Genomic DNA, 562 nt, shown 5'->3' on the forward strand with positions numbered 1-562 from the left:
AGAGAGAGAGAAAAGAAATTAAAAAAAGAAAGCGAGCGAGCGAGCGAGCGACTGAGCGAGCGAAAGGGGCAGTGAATAGCTGCTCGTTCAGAAATGGGCCTACAGCCATTTCCACTTTGGAAGCCTCAGCAGTCGTTCTCTCTCTCTCTCTCTCTCTCTTTCTCTCTCTCTCTCTCTCTCTCTCCCCCTCTCCCCGCATTCTCCCTGCCCACTCTGGCTTAGCTGCCAAGTCAGAGTTGGCACTGCTTCCCAGGCAGCACGGAACAAAGCCATTTCCCATCCCTGTACAGGCAACTGTCAATAAGCAAAGTGACAGTCACATCTCCTGCATGTTAATCCTAATGGACAGGAGATGTTTGCAAGAGAATAAAAAGCCCCTTCGCCCCTCCAAAGCCGTACAATAAAATCATTTTTTAAAAAAAAATTAAAGGAAAAAGCCTGCTTCATCGACCCTATTTGGAAGGATCATTTAAAAATACAGCTGTCTGCAATAAGGATTGGAGAGGGAATGAAGGGGGAGTAGAGAAGAGGGTTTACCCACCAACACCCTGGCAAACAAGGC

This window comes from Pantherophis guttatus, chromosome 3 (assembly GCF_059756535.1).
Source record: "Pantherophis guttatus breed Tessera chromosome 3, ASM5975653v1, whole genome shotgun sequence".
Classification (NCBI taxonomy): Eukaryota; Metazoa; Chordata; class Lepidosauria; order Squamata; family Colubridae; genus Pantherophis; species Pantherophis guttatus.